Below are 17,366 nucleotides of genomic sequence, written 5' to 3' on the forward strand. Positions count from 1 at the left end.
AAAAATACACAACTCAACTCCCCATTAGTTAATGGTGTCATGAATTAACTATACAATTATATTGCATTGTATTGTTAATAGCCCTTGGTAGAATGAAACTGGTTTTGGAAGATTAATTCCTTTTATTTTTCATTCTTCTCTGCCTGGTCCGACAGTTGGGTGAGGCTGAGATTTCCATAATTGTTAGGGTTTCATTCTGTACTTTTACATGAAAATTTAAAGTGGTTTTAAATGTATAGAGCAAGGTGAACTTTGTTCATTGCATGTGTATTTGGGCTTGTTGATGAAGGATATACACAGGAAGAAGAAGGGAAAACTTTTGAAAGAACGGGCTTAGGTTCTCTTTTTTGTTTATTTTTTTTTTTAGTCATCAGTCTCTGGGCTTGCTTGACAGTAACTATGAATAATCTGTCCCAGTAAGAAAAAATATATCAGTGTTTTCTGGTCTCTTTTAAAGTCCTTTGCTCTTACATTGCATTTACAGTCCTTTTGCTAGGGAGTTGAGAAAACGACCTATGCATAATGAAGTCATGCAGAATTTTGGGGTGGTGGACGCATGTGATCAGACTGGCAGGGACCTGCAGAAACAGAATTAATAGAAATGGATTTTTCCACTGGGTTCTCTCCGGCTTAAAAGGAGTGCTTAGCATTCCTGAAAACTTAATTTGTTCATGTTTTCCTGTGTGATTACTAAAAAATACTTACAGAAGTACAGGCTAATCTATAATTTGCATACTCTTTCTCAAATTTCACTAGTAGAAAGAACAACTATTTGTTTCTTCTGTCTTTGAATAGATATTGTTTAGAGTCTTTTATGCAGTTGTAGAATCAAAATTACGGGTTTCCTGCAATAATGATTTTTTCTTTTTGTAACTTATATAATACATTTAAGTATACCTGTTAGTGTATTATACCCTTCCATTACTGAGATAATTGTCTGGCTATGGGATTGGATCCAGTTTTACTATATTTTTTGTCACAAATGATTATAACTTTCACAAACTTCTGTAGGTTTCTTTCTTACCGTTTCTCTGGCTACTTGTCTGGCACATAGCCATAATTCACTTCGTAAAGTCAGTGCTCCACTTTTTATATAGAATCAGCTTTATATTCTTCACTTTTGCTTACAGAAACCAACATAGCCTGTGTATGGAATATTTCCTTAGCTGTGGGTGCATTGTCTTTCAGAAATGAAAAAGAAATCCAGATTCTCCTCCACACGTCTCTTGATCTTCACCAGACTTGAAGAACCTGTAGTTCTTAGAGCTGGAGGTATGTTTGCTTTATGTTTCATGTATTTGCTCTTTCTACCCTACCAAGTGTCTGCATGAAGCAGGCACTGTCAAAGGCCAAAGATTTGAAACCATTTCTTTCATTACAGTTTCCACAAGTGGCTATAATGAGTGTAATATAAAGCAATTAAGCTATTGGTAGTCATATTGTTGACCCAAATGGAGGGCCATATATGTCATCTGTGGCTGAAGTATTGAGGAACAAGGAATGGGTTCCTGCAGGGATGTCTGAAATTCTACAAGGAGTGATATTATTCATTTAGTTAAGATATAAGAAGCAAATGGTTTTGGATGTGATGTTGCATGATTTATTGCTCATTTATTCTAGTTACAATAGCCTGTCTTATGCCCATCCTCAGTTACATCTACAGGAGTAATTATCCAATAAAAAACAGAAAGGAAATAAGTTTTGTTGAGTAGTAAAACACAATTCTGGTTCAGTTGTGCTTGTGACATGTTCATAAAAAAAAAGGAACTGGAGAAATTTCCTCTGTAGAAATTTAGAATATAAATATCCCAGAAGTATTTAGCAACCAAAGGATGTTAAGTAAAAGGTAAGATTCACAGTTTTTAATTGTATGTGTTACATTTTCACCAATCATATATTTCTATACAATTGTGCAGAATAAATGAATGTAATTGTTCATAATGTGTATTTATGGCCCAAACTCTTCCCTTATTTTAACTTTACATCTCCAAAGTAGCCTGCTCTCATTTCCTTCTTAGCAGTTCTGTTCTCACAGAAGGTCATACGGTGATTTTCACAAGAGGTAAAGTTAGCTCACAAAATCAGATAGAACAACGGTTTTAAATTACCAGTTAGCATGGGTCATTCTGCAGATGGGGAAGTGTACCTGTCAGTGGAATAAGAAAATGAAACTATTGTGCCATTTCTTAACCAAGATCCAGAGGACAGCAATACCCTCTGTTTAAGGTACAGATAGGGAGTTCTAAGTTGTCACTTCAGTTTTTGGCAGGCTTGCCCTACTTCCTTGGGCAAATCTCTCCTACCATGTTTCAATCCCTTGGTCATTTAATGGAAATAAAAATTTCCCTTCCTCAAAAGACTTTTAGAGATTTTTTTCTCTAAAAAATCTGTTCATGACAAAGAACCTCACACATTTTGGTATCAAGGTTATATCAAATTATTGTAAAGCCAGCCTCATGCTGGCTTTCCTTCATCCCTATGGTTGTGTAGAATCCACTGTGCTCTAAGAGTCCTCTACATGTGCATTGCCCGGCATAAGCTACATGTGGTCTTATTTCTCTCATCCAGGTTTTCCTTGCTGTGTTGTAATAAAATGCTGAAACCTTCACAGCAATTGTGATGATGCTCACTTATGAAAATGTACATATTTGAATTCAAAATTTTCAGGCACAAAAATTAAAGGCAGACATATTAAAGAGTTCCCAGTTTAAGTTAGAGGGAGCTGTGGGTGCTCAGCCCCTCTCTGATAATGAGGATTTGGTTTTTTATTTGTTCCATTATACTCCTTTCACCATCTATCTAATCCTATCACATCATTGTCTACAGAAATACTGAGACACTTGGTTTCTTTACTGTTTTGTATAATTGGGGATGGTGTCACCACGCAGTGAAAAGAGCCACAGAATGCTGCTTTTCAAAGGCATACACTCACATTTGCACAACATTTTCTCACTGGATCATGAATGAATAGTAAGATTATTCTGCCTGTTTGTTTTCCTATTGATGGATAGTTGCTGTTTGGGATATATAGATTTAGGATTATGTGTGATATTATGCAACTCTGCTAGTGAAAGAAACATAAATATGCCCTTTTGCTATACACAGTTTGGCCATATGTCCAGATCATTAAGACAGGGAAACTATTAAAGCAACCAGACTCTTATTCACTAGTTTCACAGATTGTCTTTGAAGAATAGCAGAGTGGAACAGAAACTAAAGATACCCATTTATATAACTGGAAATTAAAATGGTATCATTAATATCAGTTTTCAACTATTTGTGGTAATGAGCAGACAGTTCTGGTTTTGTAAATCAAAAGCTTTTTTTTCCAGACTGAGTGGAGATGAATCTTTCCCACTACCTTCTTTGCAGTACATCGTATCTAACAAAAGGTGTTTTATATCAATTAGCCAGTATGTCTTTAATTCTTTGATTTTGCTCCTAGGTGCTGACTTGCCCCCTTTGGTTTGGTGGTTGTTGGTGATGGAGTCAGAATTCCAGGCATTGCCTCTCTCTGCACGTGCCGCAGGCAAAGATGAGGATCACTGGCTCTGACTGGAATTGAGCCAGTTCTGGAATGTGACTGTCAGGGAGGGCACTGTGCTGGCCACTGCTACTAAAGACTGGGCTGAAAGACTGTGTCAACAGGGTTTATAGTACTTGTAGCAACCTGTAGCAACACCAGGCAGTGGAATTAATTTCATCTTCCCCCACCAAAAAAAGAAAGGTCTTTTTGATGCCCAAACAGGGACATGAGGAATTTGAGATAAGGACAGGTAATGGACAAAACATGGATGAACAGTGCTAGAGGGGGAAGAGCAGAATGATTGTGGAGTATTTTGGTAGTTGTAAATGTGATGAAGGAATGAAGGGTGTATTGTCTGTAACTGTTGTTGGTGTTGATGCTATTTGGATTTTGATGCAGGGAATTCTTTTGGTTGATGTAAGTAAAGTTTGTGATGAATGCGTATTTTCATGATAATTCTTAAACATATGGTACCCAGAGGTGAAGAATGGAATGCTGGCTGAGGCAGCGCAGTGTTGGTGACATGCAGTGTGTTGTTTATTTTGGTAGGTTTGGGTTGCTGGGCATAGGGGCTACACGGGTGGCTTCTGTGAGCAGCTGCCAGGAGTTTCCCCCATGTCCAGTACAGCCAATGCCAGCCTTCACGGTGCTAGCGCCTCAGGGATGATGTACTATGGAGGGGAAAGCGTGATTATGGGTTTTCTCTGGTGGTTGTCCTTGTTTCCATCTCAGGGAGGGCAGAGCTTGGTTCCAGCAGTCTCTTTCTGGAGCTCCCTGATGCTCGCAGCAGTGCCACCGGTGTGAGCGAATCAATCTTCTCGGCCTCCGCTCGCTCCGCTGCTCCGCGCTGCCACCCGCTCCCCGGGACGGCCTCTGGCACCGGGGCGGCGGCGTGTTCCCATGGCAGCTCTGCCCGGGGGCCACGGCCGTGCTGGCGGGTGCCGAGGACGTGGCTCTGTACCCGTCCCGTTGGGAGGGCGCCGGGCGCGGCCGGGAGCGCTCCGGACCGCGGGGGGACGGACCGGACAGACGGACGGCGCGCCCCTCCTGGCGCTCCCGGAGCGAGCTTCAGGGAGTGCCCCTGGCTGTCGGAATGCCGTGAGCTCCAGAGAACCCGTAATTTCCACTTCCCAAAGGTGCGGTGAAAATACCTTTATCCTTCTGTAAGGAATTATTTTAAATGTGTAGCATGACACCACAGACATCTCGGACAAAACATCCTAAATGCACTGCTTTACTGTTTGACGTCATTAGCAGAGAGTGGTTGCCTTTTTGTTAGTATATATGAGTCTGGTTTAATTATTGCAAAGGGAATTAGTGCTCAGTGCTTTGGTGCCCCTCACGAAGTCAGTACTTGCCTGACACGCTTGAGAACACAGGGTGAGTCGGATCTGTTCCAGGATGGGACAAAACGTGGCCATGCCCGTTCAGAGCAGCTCAGTGAGAAGTTGTGACTCAGAGGCATCCTCTGAATCATATTTCCCCTGAGCTGTAACATTGCACAAGTGGGGAGTGTGCCATCAGACCCTGCCAGATGGAGCACGTTCCTTCCTTCATGTCCAGCCAGTTCCCTGTGCTTACACAGAAGGGAGCAGAATGATGATTATGTTTGCTTCTGACCCAAATTCCCCCCACTTCTCCACTTGCTCATGGAAGGAAATAATTTCTCTTTGAGGTTGGCTCATTAATTTAGTGCCCTTAGCACAGCTTTGAGGAAGGGTGGCACAGAATGCAGGAATGCCTTACTACTTCCATGCAGAACTCTGTGACCATCAGATGCCCAGAGTATAGTCTATCTGCACGTGTGTAGATAGGTGAGACATTTTACTCACCTGTGAGCTCTGAAACTAGTGCTTGTTCTTTGGGCACTCACTTTTCATCCTGTAGAAAGCAAATCTGTCACAGTGAGAGAAGATATCAGCAATGCATACATGACTTGCAAAGGACCATTCAAGTTTGATTCCCAGCAGACTTGGCAATAATCACCAATATGATTAGACAAATCTGAGTTGTTATGCATTTTTTTAAGCAAACGAGTTGCACTTACATGGAAACCAACAAAAATACACTTTCTGTCAGCTAAATTTAAGAACTAAGGCTAGCATAATCAAATAATCAGCCAATCAGCTAACTAAGCTCTGCAATGACTTCTGACAGATTCAGGCAGCAGATTTTACAGATGAGCAGTGATTTATCTGTAAATAAAATTGAGATTAAAGTACTCATTTGTTAATATTAGATCAGCTTAGCAATGGAAAGCTCTGTTGTTCTTGATGTCTAAAGAAGTTAATGATTCTGGTAGCCAACTAGGTAGGAATCAAGCACTGAGAATTCCTGCTTTGGGAGCAACAGTAATCCTTTGTGAAGCCTGGCAGTGAATAGCACTTTTTTTTATTTCTTGGTTTATGAATAAGGAGAATCTATAATAAATAGGATAGTGTGTGTTGAAATAGGTTCTTTCAGTGTGAAACATCTATACTTGTCTAGTGAAATTTTCAGAGAACTTAACCTGAACCATTTACTTAAGGGACAAATTATGCTCCTGTCAATGCATAAGGAAATACCAATTGCTCAGTTTAGCCTGTAGGACAGTTTGGGTGAGTAGTTCTAACCAAAAGAGATACAGAGATAATTATTTTTAATAAAAACCTTTCCAAAACTATCTTAAGACTCCTGTAGATAAAATGTGCAGGGTATTTATTTGTATCACTTCATTTCATAGCAATGCATTTCTCATCTTCAGGCAATGTGTAAAGGAATAGTGTACAAAAAAATTTGAAAATCCTTTCTAAGGTTCTGCTGTTGCTCCTTTAATAATATTCTGAAGTGTTCATGTTCCACATCTCAATTATTTTGAATCTTGCAAAGAGGACATGGCATTGGATGCTAATCCCTTCAATAGAAAAGCATAGTATAACATAATCAAGCTGCCTTTCATACAGCTTAACAAACAAATTATATTCCAAATAGGTTTAGAGAATTCATTACTGTTTGTATGTGTAGTTACAGAACAAAATCAAGGGTATACATGGAAATGACATAAATAAGTTTACAGAATGAACAAGTGCAACAGATAATACCCCTATGTTTATTCTTATTTGCATATTTAAAGGCCTGTTGTTAGTTTAATAATAGGTAGATGGCAGTTTTAAAATAAATCAGACTGAAAGCAGGTGGTAAGTGTGCAGAAAAAGTCATATTTGTAGGGATTCCTTCACACAGTGATTGTTCATTTGAGGGACACTGGCCATAGTACATTCTCTAGAAGATAAATGAAATAAAAGTAAATAACACATTTCTCCTAAAAATCTTTTAGTGACATTATTATTTTAGGCTGAATCAAGAACAGGATAATTTCCTTGTTCTTTACTGTACTATGAATAGACGGTGTGCTAGGACATTCTGAATGCCCAATCAAACAGCAACACAAGTCAAATGGTTTGAAGAAAAGAAAAACTAGTAAGGACAGCCTTTGTGGGAAGGTAACTATACTATTAGGAGAGGGGAACAAATGCAGGCCTTGTACAGGTGGAAATAACTCAAAATGTCCTTAGAGCAACACTAATTTGCCATAACTGACCAGTGGATTGGGCCATCCTCCTTTCCAAAAAGTTCACCACTCTTAGCCTTCAAATTGTTTTTACATTCTTCTCTTTGGACCCATGTGAAAGCACTAACAGAGGTGAGTAGTTCAGAGGAATGTTACAGTTTCTTCTATGCTGTCTCTTGTGGGTTTTTTCTCCAAAAAGCATTAGGATGGTATTGCTGTCTATTGAGACAGTTTGGGTTAGTGTATTTATTAAGTTTAAAGTTCGCATTTATAGATTAAGACAAAAAAAAAAAAAAAGTAAGCCTTTTGATGTCTAGATTTTTTTATCTCTGACATAATTAATGAATTAAGAGCACAGCTCAACTGATTGTTCAGTATAGTCAGAGCTTATGAAACTCAGCCTGCTAACTCTGAAATTTCTCCTTGTAATGAAAACATGTAAATCAATGTTCACACAGTTCTAATATCTTTCACTGTCAAATCCAGTTATATACTGGAGAATGTTGACCTAGTCAATCATTTGCTCAGAGACTGCTTTTCTTTCAGGAATTTGCACTGAAGTTACCTGCACCATTTGAAGTTGTACCCAGGTACTCGATGTGCAACAATTTACAGCTGACTCAGAGCAGCTCAGTGCAAAAAAACAAAGTGACTAATCTCTTTGTAGAACTGAGGCTTTGCAACTTTGCTCTGAGTCATCATGACAGCTCAAAGTGCCTTGACTTAGTGCAGAAGTAAATAGATTTAAACAGAGCACCCGGTTTCAAAACAAACATTACTTCTGGTCCTGTCAAAGTGACCTTGTTAACCCCATTTTATAGCAAAGTGTCATTGATACGCAGGGTAATTTCAAATCTCTAGAAGACTATCAAAGTGGAGCCCAAGAAGTTATGGGAAAATAAGGATGAAAGAAGGAAGGCAAAAATATTTTCTTACCAATTAAGAGTGCCACACAGAGTGGAGCAGTCATTTGTCTAATAGAAAGACAAATGACTGAACTGAAATAATAAAATGGGAATTGGTGGCATTAGAATATGTAGGAAGAGGTAAGGGAGATATTAAAAAGTTTGCCTGTTCCAAACATATTTTAGCCACCCTTAATTATTTCTTCACATTCAAAGATCAAATAAATAAATAACTAAACTAAACAGTAACATTAATCCTGTGTTATTTGGCAATTCTCTTTGTGTTACATATTAATGGTCCTCTTATCTTTATGCTCCTATCTTAAGGGTAAATATTAGTACAAGTGGAGCCAGAATCTCTTCTGAAATGGATAAGTGGTTTGTGACTTTGTTTTCCAGGGCTGCTTTGCCTCAGTGTAGCAGGAGTTCAGGTCTGCCAGTGGGTGTGTGTAGTAATGCCCAATATCCATGCACAAGGCACCTTCACTGGGGAGCAAGCATTTCAGAACAGAAAAGAGCATTCATATACAACTTATCAATTATGGATATCTAAATAGATTTAATCATTAGATAATCAGTCGTAGCATTGAGTATATTATATAGGGCTTGAGGTAATAATGTGGTTTCTTACACACATACTACTACATCTCTGTAATTAATTTATATATAGGTGTTGAAAAAGATTTTTATAGTAATAGTCTCATTTAGTGTCTCATTTCATACAGGCTGCAATTGCTGCAACAGTGGGAAAAGTACATAAATCTAACAAAACTTCAGAAATGAGCAATGTCTTGTTCTTTGAGTCACAAAATTAGCAAGAGGTAACATGTTCATTAATGTTAAGAAAGGATGTTTCTTTAAATGCTTTTTTGCTTGAGGAAAGATCATGTATTATCTCAGAAACTGAGCAGATTTGGGCCTAGTCTGTACTTGAATGGAAGATGTGTAATAAAAATTTGTCTTATTACGAGAAAGGACGTCCGTGGTTGGGTAGGTTTGGTGGTTGTGGCTGACTCAGTCCGGCAGTCACGCCTGCCCTGGTGGGAAGGAAACATTTCAGTGCTGGAATTGGATCCCAGAGTCATTCGGTGGTTAGGGTAAATTTGGATACACAGTGTGTGGCATTACATTTAGGAAAGCTATTTTCTTGACTTTTCAGCTGTATTCCCATAACAACAACAATAGCAAATGTGCAAAGTTTGACAGTATTAAAATAATATAATACAGAATAAAATAAAATAATGAGATACAGTATTAAAGTAATGTAAATATGCATCAAATATTATTAGTAATTGATATCTTTTGTTTTGTCTTCAGCATAAGTCAGCAGCACAACATGGTCCTCATTACAGTTTCCCTGTCTGCTGATCTCTTTGTTGCTCAAAGACTTTTTACTTGTAAAAATAAGTAGCAGTAAATTGATTAAAAAATGTAAAAATAAGTAAAAGTTCATTGTGTCACATCTACAATCCAAACATAAACCACAAAAATGATGCTTCAAATGAGCTGAAAATAAGGACTTCTAGAAAACTGAGATGGGAAGATAAAGATAAAAGGACAATAATGGCAGCACTGACAAAAATTTGATGGCATTTGTACAGAATAAATAAAAAAATTATCTAAAGCCTGTTAGTCCATTAGTTTATACTAATACAAGAGAGGCCTTTACAAGGAGAGTATAATCATTGCAGTTTTGAAATTGCATTCTTTCTGAATCAAAATTCATTCCGAATCTGACAATTAGGATGTGCTGTAAAATTCACCTTTGTGGATACACACTTTTGGAAACACATTGTGGTCCCAAAATTATAATTGTTTTTATGAGATGGAATTTGATTTTTTTCTTATTTTTCCAAAACTTCTTTGGAATCCACAAGATTTAATTTCTGTTGATGGTTCATTCTGTCATGGATGTAGCTATGAACATTTCACACACAAAAAAATAGATTAATTTAAAATTGACATTGCTGAAGATGAAAGGGAAAGTTAAGTTTTGTAACTTGGGAAAATAAAATTTGCATGGAAATTTTCACTGTAAAATCCTTTCCTTCATTCCTGTTTATTTGGGTGCTATCAATTAATTCAAAAACTTTTTCTCTTTATCCAGAAATCCTGTGTTCCTACTCAGCTGAGAAGCACATCCTCTGCTCTTCCATTACAGTTCTCTGTCTATAAAACATCTTTTCAGTCTTTGTCAGAGTAAATGCCCTGTTTTTGGGTCCATGAGACATCTGGCCCTGCTGCTGTGTCTGGGGCTGAAAAGCACTCGCTGGGCAGGAATTTGGCTTGGAATGCTGGGATCCAGAAAGCTGCTGGCTCTGGAAATTACCCCATTTATGAACTAGTGTTGCACTTCTCTTTAGATTAGAAGCCAAAAAAAAAAATTATAATGGCTACAAGGTCTGCAAAGTAGTTTGCCTGCTTGTGGGAATAAGATTTAAATGTCATGAATGAAGTTAATGTTATTATCTATCATTAATCTGAAGACTGAAAAAACAGAACTGTGTTTCATAATATCTCTGGGGAATAGTCTGACAAATAGATCTTCAATTAGGGATCATTTCCTGACGGCTTTGGTGTTTTCTGGAAAGATTGTGTAATGTTGATAATGAGTTGTTGGATTATATTCACACTTAAATCACTTAAACTATCTTCACCTCTCATGTGGAAAAAGAAACAAGGTATTTTTAGAGGGTTATGATGTGTTTCCAAATTTTGGGGGTGAAGGAACTTGCTATAGAGTAGAAGAAATGTTACTTTGGGTGGTATTTTTCATAGAAAGTCTTACTCTATTTCATGGGAGAACTGACAGAGTATTAGTTTTCAAATGAATATCAGATAATATTATGCAACAACATCATGTCATGATATTTGTAAAATAATTGCTAGCTGGAGTAATGAGTAAGTACCGAAAACAAAGATAACTGCGTAAAGCTGCTCATATTTGCATGGGCAAGCTAAAATATGTGTTTAATTGCAATAATTCTCAAAGTTCTTGTAAATAACTATTACATTTCTTAGGCAAACATGCTTGATATTTTTAAATCTAATTATAAACAGAAATATTTTTGCTTCTCACAGAGGTATTTAAGTTCTCTGTGTCTGCAGTCCTCCACTAGAGCTGCTGGAAGTGAATTGCTGCATGGCACAAGCACTGCTGTTTTGGGAGTGGGTGCAGCCTGAACTGGGAGGCCAGGTTAGTGTCCTGTGCTTCTGCATGCTTATTTTCTATCTGCAAGCATTGCAAAGAAAATTCTCTCTTACACTTTTAAAACAAAAGGAAGGGAACGTTGTGCTTTCATTGCAAAGAAGTTCCTTATAGTATGGGTAACTTCCTTGTGAGACTCATCCTTAGCTAGATAGTAAATCTAGAGCAGCTTTGTGGAAAGTAAGATCACTTGACAGAGACAGGAAATACTTCGAAATTTATATTTATGTTACATTAAAAGTTTTGTGTTTTGAAACTGGATGTTTCTGTCAGTTTGTCACCTGCCTTATCTCTGAACTTTGGTGCATTCACACAAATATGATAGTGTGTGCTTTTTGTAGGATCACATTTGTGAAATGATTTCTTGATTAATGTGACAGGAAATATTTCTGAAAGTTTGACAAGCTCCAACTGGTTAGGATCTCAAAGCACTGAAAGCTGGTGATGTCTAAACCTGCTTTGCGGAAAGTCAGATATAAATGTATTCAAATCTGAAGATGATAAAGACTAACTTTTTTATTACAATACCATAGGAAAACCTACCCTGTTAAATCTCAGATAAGAACTGTATTTTTCACAAGCATCTTCTAAAACTTTTTACATCCATGGGTGTTTGCTTATATGAAGTCTGACTTTGTTTGTCTAAAGACTCCAGCAAAAATTAGTGCACTCATTATTTCCATAGCTGTTAGTACATTTTTGGGCTTGATGCTGAATCTATAAATAATGCTAAAATAATTGCTTATGGTCCATCTGTACAAATTGCAATGTTTGTGCATATGTAACATTTGATGCATGAAAATATTAAGATGAAATTGCATTTAGATGTTAGATACTTAGAATTGTAAAGAGGAATGATAGAGGTTTTGGTAAGTGGCTTTCTTTTGTCTGTGATCCCATGAATTTAGGGTTCAATTTGAAGGGGATAAAGGGTGTTAGAGCCTGCCTGTGCAAGCAGAAGCAAGTAACAGTGCCAAGGATTTATACATTTCTCTAAATGTTAAAGCATCGAACAGAGCTTTTCTTCTGGTTTGCCAGAAAAGGCAAGATTTGACCCTTTGGCAGTATCTTTAATGAGAGAGACTCCCGTTTTGAGCATTGCCTGACCGAAAGGTGCTGACGCCGTTGAGTCAACGCAACTGTCCTGGCTTGTTTTTTAAATATTTGTAGGGAGTTCACAGGTGATAAGCTGACAACCAAGATAGAGATTCTAGAAATGTATTGTTTGTGAACTTGTGTCTCACATGCAAGAACAAGGTTTTGTAGGAGTAACAGTGGGCACTGAGTTCATGAGTCAATAGGCTGGGCAGGAGTGCAGCCTGCTGCAGGCATGGGACAGCAGTGGCACTCCAGAAGTCAACTGCTTGCTGTGGCTGTGTAAAATAGTTCAGAATTTGCACGAGTAACTGAATCCAGAAGTAACATTTCTTTATAACTAAAACATAAAAAAATCTCTTTTTTATTAACTAAAAACTGGACTTTTTCACCAAGGCAACAATATTTGTATCTATCTTGGCCTGTTTCCGCTGGCTCTGTAACAACAATAAAATAATGAGAAACGTGCTAGTTAAAGGTCCATAGAACTCAGTCTGGTGTTAGTGATGCATACACTCCCAAAACATAAATAATTATATAAAAGATTGAAAAAAGTCTTAATTGTGAAAATATGTTAATACGTAAGAATGTTGTAAACTTTCTGGGACAGTTTTTATCTTGACAAAACTGCAGCTGAATGGTTTTCTAATCTTCTATAGACAATAAATATAAATTTCTAAATGATCTACTAAAATTATAAACTAAACTGTAAACTAAAATAACATCAATATAAACAATTTAAGTCAACAAAGATCCTTGATTTTTAATTTCCTTTTATGTTCTATGTAAAGATGGACAAATTAATTTTGAGAGGGTTCTGTTAGGGAGATCCTATCTCATATTCTGTGGATGTCTAGAGAATGCAGCATTTACACCTTATAAAGTGAATTTAATTCACAAAGCTGCTGTGCTCAGTTCAGACATGCTGGTAGGATCAGTCCCTTCAAAATATTTCAGCATATTTTATTACTAACCACTTTTCCAACATGTCAGCTATATCAAAACACTCTTTGCCTAATGGTGAACTGAATAAGTAATTTATTGTCAGTCGATAGAAAAGAGTGGCATTTGAAATGCTGTATTTATCTTGCATTCAGTCATTGGAATGAAAAATGTTATATAAATATATATTAAATATATTAAATGTTATACTACTACATTTATAATTGATAAAGTAGAAAATATTTGTGTCTCATCTTAAGGAAAACAGAATTTTTGTTATTTCAGAAAGAAGATACAGGTCCCTAATTATAATAACATATTCTGTCTTTCTTCCATCCTATTGGCAAGTAACAATCATTTCTGTTTTATTACATTTCTAGATAGAAATTCATCATTCTTGATTTTTTTTTTTTTTACTTCTGTAGCAATTTAGCAAGAACAGTAGGACTAAAAAAAGTCAATCTTTTGATATATGAGGCATAACATGTTTTGACTAATTAGTCACAAGTGTTTGTTCTTCATCAGCCATGATTCTTTACCTTATGATCTCTCATTTAAATGTTAACCTGGGCTGGTAGTGTTCCATTTCCAGGATCAGATGGGGTTGAGCACTCTCAGTCTGTGTGGGCAGACTACCAGGAGAAAAAATATACATGCACCTGGTAGTACTGAAAGGATTATTTTGCTTACAGTGATTTTGTTTCTTTCAGTGTGTACAGAATGGAATGTCTGTTCCCAAAGTAAGGACGTTACAAATTCCAGGAGGAGAATGTGTCTATGGCTAAAATATTTAAATATTGAATGTTTTAGTGAAGTTACTGCACATCAGAATGAATAATACTTGCACCTACAGTGTGCTGGAGTGCTCACAGACCAAGCAGTGATTAATTTTCTTCTAATATACCATTTTTAAATAAGATTATTCACATCAAAACTTCCCTACAGTAATGCACTGTATTTTTATTTGTTACCGAAACCAGGCTGCAAGACCCAGCAGAAGATCTTTTCAGTATAACTTAAGACAGAACTTTGTAGGAATTATTGGGTTTGAATGCAGTACACAAATTGAACTGCACATCTGATTTAGATTCTTAACTGTCAGAAATGCCAGTAAAAACACACTATTGAATCAAAGATAACAGATTATGAGTTAGTCTTGAAAGAAAGAAATAAACAAGACCTTTTTACAAGTACAGGTGTGCTGAAGAACCAGATGCACTAAGAATCTTCAGTTTGTCTGTTAATGTCCTACCACAGCTAGCACAGCAATGAGATTGCTCAATGCCTCACCGCTGCTTGCTTCAAGATGAACATTCACTATGCTCCAAGAGCTAGATGAGGCAACAGGTCTGTGATTCCTTTAATTTTTAATCTAGGAATGTATTTCATGAGAAAACATACCCTGTATTCAGTGCTGTATCTAGATTTGAACACCACCACATCCATCATCTCCGTAATTAAAAACATTTTTAAAATGTTCACCTAGAAGGCTTTTGGCAAGGTGTAACAATCCTTTCAATTATCTTTCCCGAATTTGAAAGTAATTTTTGCTTTGAGCTCCTTATGATGATTCCGTTCAGTAAGAAAATCCCTCTTCTATATTTAGTAAACTGTTGTTAACAAAAAACCCACAAAATCACTTCATACAGTTTATTTTAGAAAATTGCTTTGCTGATTATCCACTTTGTATTCTGTGTATACTGTGAAATTTTCCTTATACAGTTCCCTACTTGTGGTGTGATATTAACCTTGGAAAGAACTAAGTTTTAATGGGAAAAGAACTGAGAAGAGAAGGCTGGGAAAGTAGCATTAGAAAAAGCGGGTTTTTTTCACAGAGGAAGCCACTGTGATATTTGGTCAAAAAAAAACCCCAACATATTTGTGAAGCAAGGTTTGCCTTTGGTTTCACAGACATGATAGCCAAAAGGTTCTCTGTTAGGTTAGCAGCAGAGATAGAGCAAGGCTTTCTACTTTGTAAGTATTGGAGTTGTAAGATGTAAGCAAATACCTTTATTTCTATGGTAAGAATTCAGATATAGGATGTCAAAATCTTTAGGTTATTCCATGACACAGAAGAGATTGGGAATGTGGGGGCAAGAGCTGACAGGCAAGAACATTGACAATTTTTGGCACAAGCTATCAGTAAGTTTAACTAACATTAGGCTGCCATTCAGCTGATGCACATCACAGCTTGGCTTTTCTTAAAAATGCAGCTGGTAGTCTCACTGGAGAAGCCTAATACTGAGGGATTTAAAGCCTTGGTCTGCCTTCCTGCCTGCAGAAATATTTCTTTGGAAGGACCTTAGAGTGAATGAGGAAGGTGATGTGAGCAGCTGACACGGTGGTTATGCCATACCTGGGCTGTGAGTAACAGAGGGTCTCCAGGACGCTGCCATGGTGCAGTGCAGGCATAGCTCAGCTCCTGAGAGCAGCACAGCTCAGGGACAGGGCCCTCTGCTCAGCCTTACCACGTCAAAAGCTTTGGCAGCACAGCTGTACTGCTGCTTTGCCCAATGTCTGCTGGATAAACATTCCCTACAACATCCAGGTCAGGTATAGCACAGGTATTTCTTCAGTGCCCTACATTGTACTGTGGGCAAATATTGGGTTTCAGAAAATGTTAGTTAGGTATTAGTATGTTGTTATTAGATAAAACCCCATAATAGTTCCATTGTAAACTGCCCAGCATTCCTGAGTTTTTGTTATAGTGGATGACTTGAGTTATCTTAAAAAAGGGTAGGGTTCTATTTGGTAGAATAAATTGCCCAGCTGAATTCCCTGACACCCCAGGTAGTGCTTTTGGCACTTGAATTAACCCTATAAGATAGGTTTTGAGTATTTCCATGGTGCATTTCAGCCTGCAGGTCAGAGACATCCTGTCTGTTTGACACCACACTGATACTATTAAACTGCATGCTATGCAACTGAGCAAAATAGGATTATAAACCAATAGAAAATATTCTAATTAACTTATGTGTTCATGTCAAGCTTTTTCTAATTATCTTACCTTGAGTGACTTTCTGCACTCTGTCTTCAGTAGCTATTGCTTTTTGTTCACTAGTTAACTTGTTAACTAATGCAGCATTTTTGGAAATTCTTTAATTAGCCACCTAACATTCAAGTGCAGTGTACAGGGTTATGCAAGATCCCAGATAGTAACTGATGTGCAATAGTGATGGCTAAATCAAAGTCTGTCTTAGAAATCCCTTTTTGTGATACTCAAGAGAAAGTATGCATAATGTTTCCCTCTCTTAGAATAATAATTATCTTGAAAACTATATGTGAATTGATCTAGTTCCCATTATTTCATTAAAGAATTTACTTTATTGGGTATGAACACCACAGAGCTTTGGGAAATTAATCCAGATAGCTGTAAGCCAGCTAGAGCTGAATCAATAGTCCTCCGTGTATTTTGACATATCCTCTTCTGAAGTGTGATGAGTTGTAAAAAGTAACCCTGATGAATGGTGTTCCACAGCACATTAGCAATTTTCCTCTCCATTTCATAGTTTTGTGATCACATTTTCTAACAATCAAACCTAGGAAATTTTTGCAGGTCATCAATTTATTTGTATGCCATTCTCCTCATTCATAAGTAATATTCAGGCATCAAGTATTGGTTTTGTTTGTGCAGCAGGACAATGCAGCTTTGATATTCGGCCATTCTCATCCCAAACTAGCTGTGCACTATTAAAAATGGTTCAGATTCATTACTTTGTGGCCATTCAGGTCAGGCCTCAGGCAGCTGTTCGGCGTGGTGGGGAATCTGTGTGTGGGAGAGGGGAAGTTCGGGACATAGGGAGTTACATGAGTTCCCTTAAACTCTGGCTTTGTAAACAGAGCTTGGTTCTGCATACTGATTTCATCAGGCAGCCAATGTCAACACTGACATTTTCAATCTCTTTCTTTTATGTCACATTAGTGGAAAGTGACCTGTTGTGTTTGTGGGAGCTTTGGAATCCCGCAGGAGAAGGATCACTCAGCACCATGGCAGTCTGCCAAGTACAACTTGTTCTGCAACACAGTGCTGAGAAGTTGCATTATCAACTGAAGCGCAATGTCAGCTTAGCAGGAGGTGGGTTAGGCCGGTGATTAGTGACTTGTTGTGACCAGCGAGCCCCCCAGGGCTCTGCTGCCGGT

The 17,366-nt window shown here is 37.6% G+C and overlaps 1 long non-coding RNA gene across 1 annotated transcript in view; it reads left to right on the forward strand.

The window, feature by feature from the left end:
- LOC105759170 (uncharacterized) overlaps positions 1–11,445 on the forward strand; it is a 13,804-nt gene extending 2,359 nt beyond the window's left edge. Inside the window, exons 3-4 of the long non-coding RNA XR_012056106.1 lie at positions 1,189–1,272; positions 10,089–11,445. This is a non-coding gene — a long non-coding RNA (uncharacterized lncRNA). The remainder of the gene's footprint in view (positions 1–1,188; positions 1,273–10,088) is intronic.
- Positions 11,446–17,366: the final 5,921 nt, after the last annotated feature.

Source organism: Taeniopygia guttata, chromosome 4A (genome assembly GCF_048771995.1).
Source record: "Taeniopygia guttata chromosome 4A, bTaeGut7.mat, whole genome shotgun sequence".
In the NCBI taxonomy this organism is placed as follows: domain Eukaryota; kingdom Metazoa; phylum Chordata; class Aves; order Passeriformes; family Estrildidae; genus Taeniopygia; species Taeniopygia guttata.